An 18,381-nucleotide genomic window follows, 5' to 3' on the forward strand; every position below is an offset into this window, starting at 1 on the left:
GAGCTTCAAACTCCTGAAGGCTGGGCGTTAGTGACAGACGCAAAAGGATAGTAAATCCTATTCCAACCGGATCGAGAACCAACCGGTGATTAGCCATGCTGTGACAGAGCGCGTGAGCGTAGTTTTCACTGGAAGGATGGAAGGTAGCCATTGACAACGGTGATCCACCAACACACAGCTTGCCATAGGAGGACGTGCGTGCGTGAACAAGAAGATAGAGGAAAGCAGAGATTCAGAAGACAAAGCATCTCCAAAACTCCAACATATTCTCCATTACTGCATAACAAGTAACCTTTAATCCATGCTCTATTGTTTATTCGCAATTCAACTGATAAACATAATTGACTTCCTGACTAAGATTTACAAGATAACCATAGATTGCTTCAAACCAACAATCTCCGTGGGATTCGACCCTTACTCACGTGAGGTATTACTTGGACGACCCAGTGCACTTGCTGGTTAGTGGTACGCGTTGTGAAAAGTGTGATTCACAACTCGTGCATCAAATGGCTTAGAGGACGGAAAGAAAACAAGCAAAAATGGAAGGAACGCGAGAAAATGAAGTTTTTGAGAAACTGGCAGCGATGCGCATGCATGGACGACGCGGACGCGTGCCTAGCGCAGAACACGAGCGACGTGTACGTGTGACTGACGCGTACACGCAATAAGAAAAATTGCCAAATGACACGCACGCGTGACCTACGCGTACGCGTGACATGCACCACGTGCAGAAAGTTATAGAAAGCGCTGGAGGCAATTTTTGGGCTCCTTTTTGGCCCAATTCCAAGCCCGAGAACACAGAATAGAGGTTGCAGAATGGAGGAATCAATTAATCATTCAATCATTATTCACAATTTGAGGGTTTTAGATGTAGTTTTTAGAGAGAGAGAGAGAGGCTCTCTCCTCTCTCTAGATTTTAGGATTTAGGATTTCTCTTAGTTTTAGGATTACTTCTTCTCCATTCCTGGTTCAATGTTCCTTTAATTTAATTTCTCTTCTACTTTTATTTATTCTATTACTGTAGTTTGTTTATTTTCCCAATTTGGTTTATGAACTCCATGTTAGATTTGATTTCTTTATTTAATGCAATTTGAGGTATTTCAAATTTATGATTTTAATATAGCTTTTTACATTCTGAGCTTTGGTTGAGTAATTGGTGACACTTGAGTTATCAAACTCCTTTGTTGATTGGTAATTGGAATTTGCTGGTTGATTTGGATCCCTCTAAAGCTAGTCTTTCCTTAGGAGTTGACTAGGACTTGAGGAATCTCATTAATTAGTCCACTTGACTTTCCTTTATTTAGCAAGGGTTAACTAAGTGGGAGCAATAAACAATTCTCATCACAATTGATAAGGATAACTAGGATGGGATTTCCAGTTCTTATACCTTGCAAGAGTTTTCATGATTATTAATTTACTTTCTTGCCAATTTATCTCCTTGTTCCCTATTTTAAAAATCCAAAAAGATATTTTTTCATAACCAATAATAAATCATACTTCCCTGCAATTCCTTGAGAGACGACCTGAGGTTTAAATTCTTCGGTTATAAATTTTATTGGATTTGCTTTAGTGACAAATAAAACTTTTGTACGAAAGGATTCCCTATTGGTTTAGAAACTATACTTACAACGAGACTTTATCTATGAATTTCTTTACTAGCAGGAAATCCATTCGTCATGGTGGCGGTGGACTATGTGTCTAAATGGGTTGAAGTGATGACATCATCCACCAATGACACACGAGTCGTGCTGAGGTTCCTACAGAAATACATTTTCAATAGGTTTGGTGTCCCAAGGACACTGATCAGTGATGGGGGTAGCCACTTCTACGGAGTCCGTCATAAGGTAGCCACCCCCTATTACCCACAGACCAGTGGAGAAGCTGAGGTTTCAAACAAGGAACTCAAAAGGATCTTAGAGAAGACAGTGAGCACCTTCAGGAGAGACTGGGCAAAGAAGCTAGATGATGCTCTCTGGGCGTACAGGACAGCTTTCAAGACCCCTATAGGAATGTCTCCTTGTCAACTAGTCTATGGTAAAGCAGGTCATCTGCTAGTGGAGTCGGAGCACAGAGCATACTGAGCAACACGATTCCTAAACTTCAATGCCAAGGTTACAGGAGAGAAAAGATTGCTCCAACTAAATGAACTGGATAAATTCCGATGTACTGCCTATGAGAACGCCAAAGTTTACAAGGAAAGGACAAAGAAATGGCATGATAGGAAGATAGCTTCCAGAATCTTCGAGCCTGGCTAGAAGGTTTTACTTTTCAATTCTAGGCTCAAGCTCTTCCCTGGGAAGTTCAAGTCACGCTGGACAGGACCCTTTGTGATCACTGGAATGTCACCCTATGGTCATGTGGAACTTCAAAATAGATATTCTGATAAAAGATTCATAGTCAATGGCCAGAGAGTAAAACACTACCTAGGAGATGAAATTGAGCAAGGGGACTCCACCCTTTTACTGACATGACAACAGTGAATGTCAAGCTAATGACAATAAAGAAGCGCTTGTTGGGAGGCAACCTAGCCATATGTATCCCATAGTTTACATTCCCTTTCTTTTGTTCTATTTTAGTTTATTTGAGTTCGATTTCATATGATGGCATTTTCTATTTATTTTCCTGGTTTTCCTCATTTTTCTAACATTTGTGGTCATGTATAACACTTGGAGTAGAAACAGAAAAGCACAGCAGGACTTACAAAACACCCTGGAGGAGACCTCCTACTAGCGTTGAACGCCACCTTGGGATTCAGTGCCAGAGGGGGGGGGGAGTGAAGGTTGGAGGTTTAACATCCAAAAAGGAGGCAACCAAGGTCCATTTTTGAGTCCCCTTGGGGCATTCAACGCCAGTAGTGGGTGTTGAACACCAATTTTAAAAAAAAATCCCACTCTCTGTATTTAACACCGAAACTGGCGTTCAATGCCTTGGGAGGGGCAATCTCAACCATATGATAGATATCCAACCAAATCTCCTGGATTTCATTCATAATCTTTTCATATCATATCTTTTTTATTTCACTCATATCTTTTAATATCTTATCTTATTGATTTCACTAATAATCTTTTCATATCATATCTTTTTTATATCTCGCTAAACCCCCTCCATATATTTCCACATCACCTCTTCATAAATCCAATATTGTTTCCACATTATCCACCACAACTCCCATAACCGAATTCACTACCCCCACACCTATATATACGCGCCCTCCCCTCACTCTTCCCACACCTCCTCCCTCATCTCCTTTCTTCTTCTCGCCTTACTTTCTTTCTCTTTCTTTACATCTCTTTGCTCGGGGATGAGCAAAATTTTTAAATTTGGTGTTGAGGACGCTCTGCTTTTTCACTTTTTCACTCTCCATGGCACTAAAGGTTGGGGGGATCAACCTCAAGGAAGAGGAAAGAAAGACCCCCTCAACAGTCCCTTACGAGCCTTACCGATTTTACGCAAAGCTTCATGAGGAACACTACTACAATGTTGTAAGCATGAAAATAGTAATCTCGGAAGTGAAAATCAAATTGAAGTCTAATGAGTAACCAGAATTTCAAGAGAAAATTTGAATTAGGGGTTGGGAAGTTCTGGCCAATTCCGTAACTGAAGTCGGAGCTCTAAAGGTTCGAGAATTTTATGCACATCTATGGATGACAGACAAACAAAAGAAAGAGCGCCCCGAGTTTAATTTATGGCGCACCATGGTCCGATGGAGGACTCTGCAGTTTGGAATGGAAATAGTGAGAGAAATCTTTAAGCTACCTCCATTCAAAGATGACCCTCACTCTTTTAATAGGAGGATACAAGCCGATCCATGATTGGATCAAGTCCTCTAGGACATATGCCTTCCTAGAGTACAATGGAAGAAGGACGCTAGGGGTCAATGATAAACTCCGATTTTGTGATTTATCTTATGCTTATTTTGGGGGATTTTATCACCTTTTCTCACATTTATTCAATGAAATAGACCTCTTTTCACTTATGTATTTTCTACGGTGGAGTTTCTACACCTCATAGATTAAGGTGTGGAGCTCTGCTGTTCTTCATGAATTAATGCAAGTACTATTGTTTTTCTTTCAATTCACGCCTACTTCTTCTCCAAGATATACTCTCGTACTTAATTCAGTTAAGTCAGAATGAAGGGGTGATCCGTGACAATCACCCAATCTTCGTTACTTGCTTAGCCAAGATCCGCGTGCCTGACAACCACAAGCAGTCTACATGATGTTCAACGTAGTCATTGGACGACAGCTGGAGTATATTCTCTTGGATATCTAATACATGGACTGAGTCTGTGAGATTAGTATCTTCGTGGTATAGGCTAGAATTAATTGGCAGCCATTCCTGAGATCTGAAAAGTCTAAACCTTGTTTGTGGTATTCCGAGTAGGATCTGGGAAGGGATGACTGTGACGAGCTTCAAACTTGCGAATGTTAGGCGCAGTGACAGTGTGCAAAAGGACAAGGGTCCTATTCCGATGCTAGCAGGAACCAACAGATGATTACCCATGCGGTAGCTGTACTTGGTATTTTTCATCCGAGATGAGAAATCCGACAGTTGATTAGCGGTGCAGAGATCATACCTGGTATTTTTCATCCGAGAGGATCATACAGCTTGCCATGGAAGGGAGCACGCATGATTGGAACAAGGCAATAGGAAAGCAGAGGTTTAGAAGCAACAAAACATCTCCAAACGCTTATCTGAAATTCTAACCAATGAATTACGTAAGTATCTCTATTTTATTTTATGTTTTATTTATCTTTTAAATTATCAAAACCTCATAACAAATTGAATCTGCTTGACTGAGATTTACAAGATGACCATAGCTTGCTTCAAGCCGACAATCTCCGTGGGATCGACCCTTACTCACGTAAGGTATTACTTGGACGACTCAATGCACTTGCTGGTTAGTTGTGCGGAGTTATGAAAAGTGTGAATCACGATTTCCCACACCAACAAGCGTCATGTGCCTCACTTAAGGGAACATGCTGAGTGTGATTTCAAGCTGATTTCTGGCCCAGTTTCAAGCCCAGTTTGGAGATTAGAGGCTGGGAGTGAAGGAGGATGGGACAACACATTTCATTAGCTTAGTTTTAGATAGTTTTGAATTCTAGAGAGAGAAACTCTCACTTCTCTCTATGGTTTTAGTGTTCTTGTTCATTTTCATTTGAATCCTTGAATTAGATCCTTTTTAATTTCAGTTCTTGTTATTTTAATTGTAGTTTCTACTCTCCAATTCTACTTAATACTCTTGCAATTTTACTTGTTTTGATTTTAATTTTTGCATCTTGTTGGATTTTGACTTCTATTAATGCATTGAGCTTTCTTTCATGTTCATTGATTTTATTTGGTTCATTATTAGCAATTATTGTTAGTGGGTAGATTTGATTTGAATTTATTTCTCAATTTTACAATGTCTTCTTTTAGTGCATATAAGGTGTTTGTGAAAATGTCTTTTATGATTATGGAGTAGATTTCTACTCTTGGCTTTGGGTTTGAGTATTGGAAACTCTTAAAATTGTCAAAGCCTATGGTTGATTGAGTGTTGGAAGTTGCTTGTTAGCTTGAAATTCACTAAAGCTAGTCTTTCACTAGGAGTTGACTAGGACTTGTGAACTCAAGTTAATTGTACCCACTTGAATTTTCTTCAATTGTTAGAGGATAACTAAGTGGAAGAAATAGACAATCTCCGACACAATTGGTAATGACAATGAGGATAGGAACTCCAATTCTCACCCCTAGCCAAGACCTTTATATTGATTGATTGTTATTCACCTTTACTAGTTTTGAATTCTTAGTTCTCTCACTTTAATTGCTTATCCCTTATTCTTATATGCTTTTAGTTGTCGTTATCTTGATGCATGCTCGTAGTTAGACAATGCTTGCTTGGTATTTCTAGTTATATCAATTTAATTGTTAGTTGTTTGTTGCTTTTACGTACTTGTCATTTTACTTCTTCCGTAAGCAATCCAAATTCCCAAAATTCCTAACCAACAATGTGCATTCTAATGCAAGTCCTTGGAAGAACGACCTGGAATTCTACTCCCGGTTATTGATTGGATTGTTGTGACATTCTAGTAAACTTTGATTAGGGATACTTCATCGGTTGGGACTATACTTTGTGACATTAAATTGAGAAAAAAATTCTTTGGTGAATTTCCTAACCGGCATTTATCCCTCATCAAGTTTTAGCACCGTTGCCGGGAACTTACAATGGTGTTATATTGTTGGCTAGTGTGAATATGTCTATATGTGAATAGCTACTCTCTTTGTTGATTGTTTGCTAGTCTAGTCTTTAGTTAGAAGTTATAGTAGTAGTAATTAGTAGTCATTTTATTCTAGCATAGCTTATTGTTATGAGTTCTATGTTTCTTTTCTTGAATGACACGTTCACTACCGGATCCAAGCTTAGCCCCATTTGATCCAGAAATTGAAAGAACTTTATTACATCTTAGGCAAGCTCGTCGTCGGTTGGCTTTTGAGGGTGGTGAAGCGGCTTCCGCTAATTCACCAACCTTATCCAAAACGACATCTGAAAGGGAAACTATTTACTCTTCCATTGGTTCTATTGACGTCTCTTCTATTGACTTAGGTACCGATACCATGGCCGCCTCAAGAAGAATCACACTCAAGGAGGCGGGTGCTCCGGACTTCACTCTCCAATCGCTTCAAGTGCGTTATCCGGAGTTAAATGGTAATTTTGAGCTTAAGACCGCCTTGATCAATCTACTTTCCAAGTTCCATGATTTATCCGCTCAAGACCCTATTAGACATCTTAGGGACTTTCAAGGTGTATGCTCAACCACTAGGAGAGAGGGCTCCGATGAAGTTGCTATTTGGGTGTTTGCCTTCCTATTCTCTCTTGAGGGAAGGGCAAAGGAGTGGTTCTATACCCTACCCGATGATGTTGTCACCAATTGGGATTTGATTCGAAGGGAATTTCTAGACAAATTCTTCCCACCGGAGGTGATGCATAGGTTGAGAAAAGAGATCTCATGCATCATTCAAGGTGATTCGGAAACTCTTTATGAGTATTGAGAGCATTTTAGGAAGCTCCTTGATTAATGCCCTCATCACATGATTGATGATTTGGTGTTGATTAGTTACTTTTGCCAATGCATGAAACCTCAAGATAAGTGATGAGCGGATATTTTATACGCTTTTTGGCTTAGTTTTCATATAGTTTTTAATAGGTTTTATTTTATTTTTATTAAGTTTTTATAGGTTTTAGTATTAAAATCACATTTTTGGAGTCTACTATGATTTTTTGTGTTTTTGGGAAATATCAGGTATTTTCTGGCTGAAATTGAAGAGCTAGAACAGAAGTCTGATTCAGAGACAGAGAAAGCACTGCAGATGCTGTCCAAATCTGACCAGCCTACATTCGGAAGACCTTTTCTAGAGCTGCCGAAGCCAAAATGAAGCACTCTCAATGGCTATAGAAAGCTGACTTTCAGATCTTTCCAGCAATATAAAATAGTCCATGCTTTACTTCGGATTAGAAGGACCAAAACCGGTGTCCAACGCCAGCTTTCTGCCCCTTTCTAGGCGTCCAGCACCCAAAGAGCAGAGCCCAGCGTCCAAAGGCCCAGAGAGGACCTCCTAGCTGGCATTCGATGCCCAAGGAGCCTCATAGCATGTGGATCTCATTAAAGCTCAGCCCAAACACTCACCAAGTGGGCCTCAGAAATGGATTTTAGCACTAAATATACTGTTTTACCCTTACTAGTCATCTGTTTAGTATTTAAGGGATTATGTTCATGTACTTTGTACCTTTTGGAAGACTTTTACTTCACTTTTCTCATTATACACGTTTATCATTGTAATTTACCTCAGTATAAGTTTCTAAACCTCCTAGGTTGAGGGGAGGAGCCCTACTGAGTCCTATGAATTAATAAAAGTACTATTTCTTCTTCTTCGATCTGTGTTTGATCTATCTCTAAGATGTATATCCGATCTTCATCGTGATGAACAGAATGATCTAACAAATTAGCTCTGTTCAACACACTAGGAAGAACGTGTCTAACAAACACCCACGTCTACTTGGGTTCGTGTGAGTACCTGGAAGAAAAGCACGAGCCAACAGCTATGTTTATACATCTCTTAGACGGTTAATCCATGATTTCATTGGGAACTTCTCGAGAAACCAGTTCAGCTGATCTTTGGGGAGATTAAGGTCTCTGTGGTATAGGCTAGATCCAAGGAAGTAGCGTTCTCTGATCCGAAAGATTTGACCTTGTCTGTGGCATTTTGAGTAGGATCGCCAAGAAGATGATTTGCTAGAGCTTCACCCTCCATTGGATTGAATGACCAAGGGGCCTGGCGTTCATTCTGTAGCAGAGGAGATCAATGACCTCGGGCAATGGCTTTGATCACTTACAGCCTGCCATAGAAGAAGATCATTCACAAGCAAAGAAGACAGTAGTACCAGAGTTACTTCAGAAAGACAAAGCAACTCCAACTCTCAACTCTATTCCCATTATTACTATTCCCAGATTATAATTTCTAATAGCTAACTTCTTAATAGCTAATTTCGTAATCCAACTCCTTCTGATTCTGCTTGACTAAGACCTGCAAGGCAACCATAAGCTTGCTCCAAGCCACAATCCTCGTGGAATCGACCATGACTCACTCAGGTATTACTTGGACGACCCAGTGCACTTGCTGGTACTACTGCTGTACGAAAAGGTGTGGGGTTTTGCATACACGCGCACTAAGTTTTTGGCGTCGTTTTCAGGGATTGTTGAGTTTAGACAAATTGTCTAATTGTTTTGCTCCTTAGATCAGGTAAGTTTATTTTAGATTATTTTAATTGAGTCTTTAATTTTTGTTTTCTTCCTCTTCTATTTTTTCGAAAATGCTTAAAACCTTTTCAAAAATATTTTTCTTTTCTTTGTTTAATCCTTGTATTTTTTGAATGTGTCTATGTTCTTGGTAATTTCATGTTCTTTGGGTCTTTCGTTGTAAAAAAAAATTTCAAAAATAATTTTTCTTTGTTTAAATCTTGTTTCAATTTTTAAGTTAAAACGGTCTTAAACAGAAAAAGGCGAGTTGCGCTAAGGTCTCAGTTCCACTACAGACGAGGCACACCGAAAGAGAGCGTGGATCAGGTGTCCTCTTGGATGTTCCAAACCACCATCTTGGACTTCCAGCATTTGCTTCAGACAGAAAGTTTTATTTTTTCTCAATCAAGACCATGTCAGAATTTGCCCTGGAAAGTCCCAAAACGGTCGAGTTGGCACTCTCGCATACGGAGGATCCGATCAATACAAGGGTTGCACCTCTTCACGCTGAGCTGGATCGATGGCCAGTGAGGCTGGTCGAAGTAGAGGATTTGGTGTTTTCTTTTTATTTTTCTTGCAATTTTCGAAAATTTTCTTTTGGTTTTCTAAAAATTTTAAGTTTGGTGTTCTTTTTACGCTCTTGTGTCTTTTGAGTCTTCTTCTTTGCGTTCTTGTTAACATTCATAACACTCTTGAGTCTTGTATATGTTTTGATCTTAAAATTTTTAAGTTTGGTGTCTCTTTGTGTGTCCCTCCAAATTTTCGAAAAATTTGGGTGCACTAGATCTAAAAATTGTATGTTTGGTGTCTTTTACTTGTTTTTCTCTCTCTTTATTAATTTCAAAAATAAAAAAAATATTTTTTCTAACTAATTTTAACCATTATTTTCGAAAATTATATATAAAATTCAGATTTTCAATTCTAAAATTTTATCTTATCTTATCTTAGTTGTCAAGTTTTCAAAAATCAAAATTTTCAAAAATAAAAATCATATATTTTTCAAAAATCTTATCTTTTTCAAAATTTAAAAATTTTATCTTATCTTTTTTTCAAATTTTAATTTTCAAAATCATATCTTTTTCAAAATTAAATTTTAAAAACTTATCTTTTTAAAATCAATTTCAAATCTTTTTAATTTCATATCTTATCTTTTTCTAATTTCAAATTTTAATTTCAAATCCTTTCTTATCTTATCTTATTTTTAAAATTCAAATCTTTTCTCATCTTATCTTTTATTTTAATTTTTATCTTTTTTAATTAATATCTTATCTTCTCTGTCTTAATTTTTTCAAAACCACCTAACTAACTCTTCTCTTCTTTAATTTTCGAAAATAATATCTTCTTCTCTCTCTCTTCTTTTTCAAAACTACCTAACTAACTCTCTTCTCTCTTAATTTTCAAAAATTTCTCTCTCTTCTCCCTCTTATATTTTCAAAAAATAAATAAATAAATAAATAAATAAAAATATAAAAATATTTTAATTCTTATTCATCTCTTTTACTTCTATCTCTTCTTCTACTCTTTCTATCTTATTCCTTCTTCATTTTCTACCTTAATCATGAACCCAAGTGGGAATGAAGAGTTCAAGAGAACTCTGGGATCTTATACAACTCCCAGTGCTGACTTCTATGGAAGAAGTATCAGCATACCACAAATCAGAGCTAGTAGCTTTGAATTAAATCCTCAACTTATTACTCTGTTGCAGCAGAACTGCCAGTAGTATTCTAGGCTTCTTCAGGAAGAACCTACAGAATTTCTTATAGATTTCTTAAGAATTGCTGACACAGTACACAATGAGAGAGTAGACCAAGAGGTCTATAGGTTACTGCTTTTTCCTTTTGCTTTAAAAGATCAAGCAAAAAGGTGGTTGGATAACCAGTCTAAAGATAGTTTAAAAACTTAGAAACAGTTAGTTGACAAGTTTTTAAATCATTACTTTCCCCCTAGAAAGATGACTCAGTTGAGACTGGACATCCAAGGCTTCAAACAAGGAGACAGTGAATCTCTTTATGATGCTTGGGGAAGGTATAAGAGGATGCTAAAGAAATATCCCACTGAAATATTTTCAAAATGGGTACAGTTAGACATCTTCTACTATGGGCTTTCAGACATGGCTAGAATGGCCTTGGACCACTCTGCTGGTGGTTCCATACACAGGAGAAAGACCATAGGAGAGGCTCAAGAGCTTATTGAGACAGTTGCCACTAATCAGCACCTGTACTCATCTCCTGAGACCTCTATAAAAGGAGAAGTTAAGGTAGTAGCTGTTGAACCTAACCCTCCAGAGCAGGATGGCCCATTGACTCAACAAATACACACCCTTGCCCAGCAAATACTGGAACTGCAAGAGGCTCTGCAAGAAACTCAGGCTTCTAACAAGAATATAGAAGCCCAGTTGAGTCAAACAAGGCAGCAGTTATCTAAGCAGATAACAGATGAATGCCAGGTTGTCCAATTGAGGAGTGGGAAAACCTTAAACACCGAACCTTAGTATAATAAAAACGAAAATCCCATAGAGGATAACCCTACTGGCGTTGAATGCCAAGAAAGGGGAGAGATTGGGCGTCCAAACGCCTAAGCGGACAACAGCATGGGTGTTGAACGCCCATGCAAGGGAGTTTAGTTGTTCATTGATAACAACACTCCTAAGCAAGCTAGTAACCCCCCTCCCAATCCACATGGCATTCGGCCTCCTTCAACCAAGGTTGATGAGTACAAGGCTAAAATGTCATTTCCTCAGAAACTCTGTCAAGAGGAAAGGGATAAATAGTTTGCCCGCTTTGCAGAGTATCTCAGAACATTAGAAATAAAGGTCCCTTTCGCAAAAGCTCTTGAACAGATACCTTCTTATGCAAAGTTCATGAAGGATATTCTAAGTCATAAGAAGGATTAGAGAGAGACACAAACAGTCCTCCTCATTGAGGAATGCAGTGCAATCATTCGGAGCAGCTTGCTAGAGAAGCTTAAAGATCCTGGAATCTCTATGATACCATGCACTCTAGGTGATGCTTGTACAAGGACAGCTCTATATGACCTTGGAGCAAGCATCAACCTAATAACAGCTTCACTAATAAAGAAGCTCTGTGGTACGCGAAATCGTGATTGTTCGTTCCCTGGCTATAGCGCAAAAAAACTTGGTATGGGAGAACATAATCTCAAGACTTCTTCACAATTCTGTGTAACGGACCAGCAAGTGCACTGGGTCGTCCAAGTAATAAACCTTACGTGAGTAAGGGTCGATCCCACGGAGATTGTCGGCTTGAAGCAAGCTATGGTCATCCTTGTAAATCTCAGTCAGGCGGATTCAAATGGTTATAAGGTTTTAATAATTAAAATATAAATAAAATATAAAATAAGATAGAGATACTTATGTAATGCATTGGTAGGAATTTCAGATAAGCGTCTGGAGGTGCTTTGTTGCTTCTGAACTTCTGCTTTCCTACTGCCTTCTTCCAACCATGCGTTACCTCCTTCCATAGCAAGCTGTATGATCCTCTCGAATGAAAACAAATCCATATGCGCTATCACCGCACGGCTAATCATCTGTCGGTTCCCGCTAGCGTCGGAATAAGACCATTGTCCTTTTGCACACTGTCACTGCGTCCAACATTCGCAAGTTTGAAGCTCGTCACAGTCATCCCTTCCCAGATCCTACTCGGAATACCACATACAAGGTTTAGACTTTTCGAATCTTAGGAATGCTGCCAATGGTTCTAGCCTATACCACGAAGATACTAATCTCACAAACTCGGTCCGTGTATTACATATCCAAGAGAATATACTCCAGCTGTCGTCCAATGACTACGTTGAACATCATGTAGATCGCTTTGTGGTTGTCAGGCACGCGATCTTGGCTAAGCGAGTAACGAAGATTAGGTGATTGTCACGGGTCACCCCTTCATTCTGACTTAACTGAATTAAGAACAAGAGTATATCTTCGAGAAGAAGTAGGCGTGAATTGAAGAAAAAATAGTAGTAATTGCATTAATTCATGAAGAACAGCAGAGCTCCACACCTTAATCTACGGGGTGTAGAAACTCCACCGTAGAAAATACATAAGTGAAAAAGGTCTAGGCATGGCCGAATGGCCAGTCTCCAAACATGTACAATGGCATAAGATTAACCAAAGATCAAAGACCTAAAATAAATCTCTAAGAGTAGTTTTTATACTAAACTAGTAACCTAGGTTTACAGAAAATGAGTAACTAAGTGCAGATAGTGCAGAAATCCACTTCCGGAGCCCACTTGGTGTGTGCTTGGGCTGAGCATTGAAGCTTTTTCGTGAATAGGCTATTTCTGGAGTTAAACGCCAGCTTTGGTGCCAGTTTGGGCGTTTAACTCCAATTCTGGTGCCAGTTTGGGCGTTTTACGCCAAGATGTTTTAGGCTGTCTTTGGACGCCAGTTTGAGCCATCAAATCTCGGGCAAAATATGGACTATTATATATTGCTAGAAAGCCCAGGATGTCTGATTTCTAACGCAATTGAGAGTGCGCCAATTGGGCTTCTGTAGCTCCAAAAAATCCACTTCGAGTGCAGGGAGGTCAGAATCCATCAACATCTATAGTCCTTTTTCAGCCTCTGAATCAGATTTTTGCTCAAGTCCCTCAATTTCAGCCAGAAATTATCTGAAATCATAGAAAATAAACAAACTCATAGTGAAGTCGAGAAATGTGATTTTTAAATAAAAACTAATAAAAATATAATAAAAAATAACTAAATCATACTAAAAACTATGTAAAAATAATGCCAAAAAGGGTATAAATTATTCGCTCATCACAACACCAAACTTAAATTGGTGCTTGTCCCCAAGCAACTGAAAACAAAATAGGATAAAAAGAAGAGAATATACAATGAATTCCAAACTTATCAATGAAAATTAGCTTCAATTAGATGAGCGGGACTTGTAGCCATTTTGCTTCTGAAGAGTTTTGGTATCTCACTTTATCCTTTGAAGTTCAGAATGATTGGCATCTATAGGAACTTAGAATTCAGATAGTGTTATTGATTCTCCTAGTTCAGTATGTTGATTTTTGAACACAGTTATTTTATGAGTCTTGGCCGTTACCCTAAGCATTTTGTTTTTCAGTATTACCACCGGATACATAAATCCCACAGACACATAACTGGGTGAACCTTTTCGGATTGTGACTCAGCTTTGCTAGAGTCCCCAGTTAGAGGTGCCCAGAGCTCTTAAGCACACTCTTTTTGCTTTGGACCACGACTTTAACCGCTCAGTCTCAAGCTTTCACTTGACACCTTCACGCCACAAGCACATGGTTAGGGACAACTTGGTTTAGCCGCTTAGGCCAGGATTTTATTCCTGTGGGCCCTCCTATCCATTAATGCTCAAAGCCTTGGATTCTTTTTACCCTTGCCTTTTGGTTTAAAGGGTTATTGACTTTTTCTGCTTACTTTTTCTTTTTCTTCTTCTTTTTTTCTTTATTTTTTGTCTCTTTTTTTTCGCAAGCTTTTTCTATTCACTGCTTTTTCTTGCTTCAAGAATCAATTTTATGATTTTTCAGATTAACAATAACATTTCTCCTTTTTCTTTATTCTTTCAAGAGCCAACAATTTTAACATTCATAAACAACAAATTCAAAAATATGCACTGTTCAAGAATTCATTCAGAAAATAAAAGATATTGCCACCACATCAAAATAATTAAACTAATTTCAAGATAGAATTCGAAATCATGTACTTCTTGTTCTTTTGCAATTAAAAATATTTTTCATTTAAGAAAGGTGATAGATTCATAGGACATTCATAACTTTAAGACATAGACACTAGACACTAATGATCATGTAATAAAGACACAAACATAGACAAAACATAAAGCATAATTTTCAAAAAACAAAAAAATAAGAACAAGAAAATTAAAGAACAGGTCCACCTTAGTGATGGCGGCTAGTTCTTCCTCTTGAAGATCTTATGGAGTGCTTGAGCTCCTCTATGTCTCTTCCTTGCCTTTGTTGCTCCTTTCTCATGGTTCTTTGGTCTTCTCTAATTTCATGGAGGAGGATGGAATGCTCTTGGTGCTCCATCCTTAGTTGTCCCATGTTGGAACTCAATTCTCCTAGGGAGGTGTTGATTTGCTCCCAATAGTTTTGTGGAGGAAAGTGCATCCCTTGAGGCATCTCAGGGATTTCATGATGAGAAATTTTCTCATGCTCTTGTCGAGGTCCATGAGTGGGCTCTCTTGTTTGCTCCATCCTTCTCTTAGTGATGGGCTTGTCCTCTTCAATGAGGATGTCTTCCTCTATGACAATTCCAGCTGAATTGTATAGGTGACAAATGAGATGAGAAAAGGCTAACCTTGCCAAAGTGGAGGGCTTATCCGCCACTTTGTAGAGTTCTAAGAATATGACCTCATGAACTTCTACTTCCTCTCTATTCATGATGCTATAGATCATGATAGCCCGGTCTATTATAACTTCAGACCGGTTGCTAGTAGAAATTATAGACCGTTGGATGAACTCCAATCATCCCCTAGCCACGGATTTGAGGTCAAGCCTTCTTAGTTGAACCGGCTTGCCTCTTGAATCTCTCTTCCATTGAGCGCCTTCCATACAAATGTCCCTAAAGACTTGGTCCAACCTTTGATCAAAGTTGACCCTTCTAGTAAAAGGGTGAGGATCTCCTTGCATCATTGGCAAGTTGAATGCTAACCTCACATTTTCCAGACTACATCCAAGTAGTTCCCCCGAACCATTGTGAGCCAATTCTTTGGGTTCGGGTTCACACTTTGGTCATGGTTCTTAGTGATCCATGCATTGGCACAGAACTCTTGAACCATTATGATCTCGACATATTGAATGGGGTTGGTTAGAATTTCCCAACCTCTTCTTCGAATCTCGTGTTGGATCTCCGGATATTCGCTCTTTTTGAGCTTGAAGGGGACCTCGGGGATCACCTTTTTCTTGGCCACAACTTCATAGAAGTGGTCTTGATGGACCTTTGAGATAAATCTCTCCATCTCCCATGACTCGGAGGTGGAAGTAATTGTCTTTCCTTTCCTCTTTCTAGAGGTTTTTTTGGCCTTAGGTGCCATTAGTGGTTATGGAAAAACAAAAATCTTTAGCCTTTCCCACACCAAACATAGAATGGTTGCTCGTCCTCGAGTAAAAGAAGAAGAAAGAAAGGATTAAAAGAAGAAGAAATGGAGGAGATAGAGGTTAGGAAAGGGTTCGGCCAAAGGGGGTAGTAGTGTGTATGTTGTGTGAAGATGAAGGTGGAAAGGAGGGGTATTTATAGGGTAAGGGGGAGGGAATTCGGCCATGTGTGGGTGGGTTTGGGAGGGAAATGGTTTGAATTTGAATGGTGAGGTAGGTGGGGTTTAATGATGGATAGATGTGAGGGGTGAAGAGGTTGTGGGGAAGAGGGTAGGATTTGATAGGTGAGGGGTGTTTGGGGAAGAGTGTTATAGAAAAGTGTGAAGAGGAGAGAAGAAGAGGTGGGGTAGGTAGGGATCCTGTGGGGTCCACAAATCCTAAGGTGTCAAGGAATTCGAGTCCCTGCACCATTCTGGCATTCAAACGCCCATTCTGTGCCAAATCTGGCGTTTAACGCCAGCTCTGCTACCTTTCCTGGCGTTAAACGCCACTCTGCTGCCCATTTATGGCGTTAAACTCCAGTCAGATGCCCATTTCTGGCGTTTAACGCCAGCCAGATGCCAGACAGCCCTTTCTGGCGTTAAATGCCCAGAGTGCTGCCTATTCTGGCATTTAACGCCCAGAATGCTGCCAGGCTGGGCGTTTAATGCCCATTCTGCTATCCTTACTGGCGTTTAAACGCTAGTAAGTCTGTCCTCCAGGGTGTGCTATTTTTTAATGCTATTTTTCATTCTGTTTTTGATTTTTTTTTGTTGTTTTTGTGACTTCACATGATCATCAACCTAAAGAAAAAATAAAATAACAATGGAAAATAATAAAATATAATTAAATAATATTGGGTTCCCTCCCAACAAGTGCTTCTTTAATGTCAATAGCTTGACAGTGAGCTCTTAGAGAGCTTCACAGAGATTTAGAGCTTGATGATGGCCTCCCAACACCAAACTTAGAAGTTTAGTGTGGGGGCTTTGTTTGACTCTTTATTGAGAGAAGCTTTTCATGCTTCCTCTCCATGGTTACAGAAGAAGATCCTTGAGCCTTAAACACAAGGTGGTCCTCATTCAATTGAAGGACTAACTCTCCTCTGTCCACATCAATCACAGCTCTTGCTGTGGCTAGGAAGGGTCTTTCAAGGATGATGGATTCATCTTCATCCTTCCCAGTGTCTAGGATTATGAAGTCAGCAGGGATGTACAGGCCTTCAACCTTCACTAAGACATCCTCTACAAGTCCATAAGCCTGTTTCCTTGAATTATCTGCCATCTCTAGTGAGATTTTAGAAGCTTGTACCTCAAAGATCCCTAGTTTCTCTATTATAGAGAGTGGTATGAGGTTTATACTTGATCCCAGGTCACACAGAACCTTGTCAAAGGTCATGGTGCCTATGGTACAAGGTATTAAGAACTTTCTAGGATCCTGTTTCTTTTGAGGTAATTTTAGTTGAACCAGATCATTTAGTTCATTGATGAGCAATGGGGGTTCATCCTCCCAAGTCTCATTACCAAATAACTTGGCATTCAGCTTTATGATTGCTCCTAGATATTGAGCAACTTACTCTTCAGCAATATCTTCATCCTCTTCAGAGGAAGAATACTCATCAGAGCTCATGAATGGCAACAGTAAGTTCAGTGGAATCTCTATGGTCTCTTTATGAGTCTCAGATTCCTTTGGTTCCTCATTAGGGAACTCCTTGGAGGCCAGTGGACGTCCATTGAGGTCTTCCTCACTGGAACTCACTGCCTTTTCTTCCTCACTAGGTTCGGCCATGTTGGTTATATTTATGGCCTTGCACTCTCTTTTTGGATTCTCTTCTGTATTGCTTGGGAGAGTACTAGGAGGGAGTTCAGTAACTCTTTTACTCAGCTGACCCACTTGTGCCTCCAAATTTCTAATGGAGGCCCTTGCTTCAGTCATAAAACTGAGAGTGGTCTTAGATAGATCAGATACTACAGTTGCTAAGTCAGAGTGGCTCTGCTTAGAATTCTCTGTCTGTTGCTGAGAAGATGATGGAAAAGGTTTGCTATTGCCAAACCTATTTCTCCCACTATTATTGTTACTGAAGCCTTGATTAGGCTTCTGTTGATCCTTCCATGAGAAATTTGGTTGATTCCTCTATGAAGGATTATAGGTGTTTCCATAGGATTCTTGAAAGAGATGCGGAAGATTGATGGTTTAGAAGTTATGGTAAATACTCGTTGCAAGTATAGTTACTAAACCAAGCAATCAACCCTTCTTACAAACGTTTTGGTTGTCACAAGTAACAAACCCCTTAAATAAATTGTTAACCGAAGTATTCAAACCTCGGGTCCTCTTCTCAAGGAACTGCAGGGAAGTATGTTCTTATTATTGGTTATGGAGATTGTAAATTCGGGGTTTCAAGAATGAGGAACAAATATGACAAATAATTTAAATGGCAATTAAAAATAAATAAATACTGTAAAGCAAACGTTTGGGCAAGGTATGAGAAATTGGAAGTCCAGACTTAGTTTTCCTTATC

General features: G+C 39.1%; 1 non-coding gene across 1 annotated transcript; it reads right to left on the reverse strand.

Annotated features, from left to right (window-relative positions):
• Positions 1-6,969: 6,969 nt before the first annotated feature.
• On the reverse strand, positions 6,970-7,073 carry LOC112788065 (small nucleolar RNA R71). The gene has a single exon (XR_003195447.1). It is a non-coding gene; the product is annotated as a small nucleolar RNA R71 (small nucleolar RNA).
• Positions 7,074-18,381: the final 11,308 nt, after the last annotated feature.

Source organism: Arachis hypogaea, chromosome 20 (genome assembly GCF_003086295.3).
Source record: "Arachis hypogaea cultivar Tifrunner chromosome 20, arahy.Tifrunner.gnm2.J5K5, whole genome shotgun sequence".
Lineage (NCBI taxonomy): Eukaryota > Viridiplantae > Streptophyta > Magnoliopsida > Fabales > Fabaceae > Arachis > Arachis hypogaea.